At 37.7% G+C, this 2590-nt stretch overlaps 1 pseudogene; it reads right to left on the bottom strand.

Moving 5' to 3' along the window:
- Window positions 1-2205: 2205 nt before the first annotated feature.
- Window positions 2206-2331, bottom strand: LOC145280521 (U2 spliceosomal RNA; annotated as a pseudogene).
- Between the last annotated feature and the right edge of the window lie 259 nt (window positions 2332-2590).

Below are 2590 nucleotides of genomic sequence, written 5' to 3'. Positions count from 1 at the left end.
TCTCCATACCCATACCCTTTCATGTCAGGAAATAATGCAAACCGTGACTTATCAGAGAAAATGGCATTGGTCCAAAAGGTCATAAGTTTCTCCACCATGTCACGAGCCCAATCTTTTCTGCACTTGATACTGGCAGGATAAAGAGAAGGTTTCCTTCTTGCAGTTCTACCATAGTAGCCCAGCTTATGAAGATGCCTGATAGCTGTTCTGGGACTGATACCAGCTTGTGTTGCAATGCCAGAGGCTTTGCAGCAAGGATCCTCTTCATTTTTTTTTCACAAGATGCAAGGTTTTGTGCACTCCTTGTCTTCTTGTGTGAATTGTACAATCACTCTATTAATAGTAGAAAGGGGTATTGAAAGATTTCTTGCTATTTTGAATTGACAAAAAACCCCTTCATGCTTACCCATGATTCTTTCTTGCAGAAATTCTGATAGGTTTGATCCTCATTTGGTTCGTGAAATTGTTAGAAGGATTTTAATGAGATACTCTTGGTTATTTCAGCACTATTCTTATTTGTAAATATAAATAAGCATATGTTAATCTTAGGAAAAATATTTATCTTAGTGTCTATTCTTTTCTGTTATGTCTGCATAGTCTAGAATTTAGTTTAGTAAACAATGATCTGGCTTACATGAAAAACAAGATTGTCCCCTCTGGCTGACGGAAAAGACATGTAAGTCAGAGTGTCTCATACACACTGATCTTTGTTTTCTCACTGATTCCTCTATCCGACCGGACACGGTTTGCAAACGTATCAAATGTAGAACTAGCCTGAGATATCTTGTGAGTTATTTCAACATCTACTACTCCATCTCTGCTCAGCAAACTACTTAAAATATCTAAAGATATCAGTGACCTTCAATCTCCTCCTGTCAACTAGAATAGTTGTCAAATCAGAATTAGGAGATAGTTTGTAATGGAAGTCTGGGAGACGAGTTGTGTAATTAGCTAATCTGTAATCTGGGCTAGTTAATCAACAAGTTGTCTCTGTAATCCGATGAAAGCATCTACAGACCAACTAAAGAAGATGTAAAGGAGAAGATTAAGAGTTGTAAACTCTAAGATGTGAAACATTTGGAAATAAAGATCTCGAAATGACAACTCAGCGTTTTAGGTGTTTCATTCGCAAAAAGATACCTTCATTTCAGCTTGCTGCAGCCAGAGGAGAGGGAGACAAGGAATAAGGTAGGTGATCTGTCGGGTGTCAAGCAGACAAGAGTGTTATTCGTCATTTTAAAAACATATTTGTTAATTTTCCGGTTCGTTATTGTCGTGACTATGTGAAAACACTCGCATGCACATAAAAAGACTATTAGATATACACGTAACAGATCGACATGTAAAGATACCCCATCTATAAAGAAAAGCAATTGTCATTATAATTCTAACCAGAGGAGAGAGATTTAAAAAAAAATGCTAGTGGCGTGGAGAAGGAATCAAAACAACAGTAGATCACTACGGTAAAGAGAGAGGTTAAAAACAAAGTCGTAGTAGGCAGGCAGGCTTGAACCCGTGACGCGAAGGCAGAAAAGAAACTGAAAGAAAATCTGATGTTTTAGCCAATGTCTCCATGACGCAACAAGGAAGTCTAAAGCGTTGAAATTAACTGAAGTCAATCCAACAGTGATGATGACTTGCGGAAATGTCAGTGAAAAAAAATCAACATCTACTTATACAAAACAGCCGAGTTTGGGGTGAAGGAATTAATGTTTTTGGCCAATTTTTCGATATTTGTTATCCGAGATTTTGAACTTCAAAATGATAGCGATCTTGTCAGAATCAATCGTATCTGTCGAAAGTTTTTCCAAGACATACAAACATACATGCATACATTTAAACAGACTGGTGAGATTTATTTCATAGACAAGCGGGGGTGCCTGGCATTGCCAAGGGTGTTTTGAAGTGTGTGTTGAGACAAAAAAAGGCCGATAGCCATTAGTAACGTGCTCTCGTGTAATGAATGAATGCGTGAATGTAGGATTGATATGAAATTCTTAAAGATAAAGTAAAATGACCGAAAAATGGGCTGAAATGACTTAAATAAATAAAAAGTAAATGACTTAGAATGACTTTAATGAACTTAAGGATGGATTGAATGACCTTAAGAATGACTTGAATGCTTAAAAAATAACTGGAATCCTTCAAAAACAAGTTGAATGATCTGGAGAATGATTGAATAGCTTTGAGACTGACTGGTTGTAAAGTGGGTGATCACTTTAAATTAAATTAATACAGAAAAGTGATCCCCCACTTTATATTACAGTAAGTGCAGCATGTAGTAAGAACAGATACTACATTTTGATCTTGGCCAAAAAGCCAAGAAAAGGGGTTTATTTGCTCCGCCACCGAGCAAATTAGGCACAAGGCCGATCTTTAATGTGAGGAGTGAAGGGGAAATGGGGACCAGCTCCCCGGGGAGTAGGGGAGTTGGACAGTGATAATTGGTATGAGGGGTTGCCCCTACATTAATCAAGGTCTTATATGTGGGGTTGCCTCACATATGGTCTTTGCTTGCATTATCTGCCGGAACAGATACTATACTTTTATCTTGGCCAAAAGGCCAAGAAAAACATATTTATTTGCTCCC

This window comes from Euprymna scolopes, chromosome 7 (assembly GCF_053919585.1).
Source record: "Euprymna scolopes isolate OS-2025 chromosome 7, ASM5391958v1, whole genome shotgun sequence".
NCBI classification, from domain to species: Eukaryota; Metazoa; Mollusca; class Cephalopoda; order Sepiida; family Sepiolidae; genus Euprymna; species Euprymna scolopes.
Note: the sequence above shows the minus strand (reverse complement) of the source record. Positions and strands in the feature narration are given on the sequence as shown.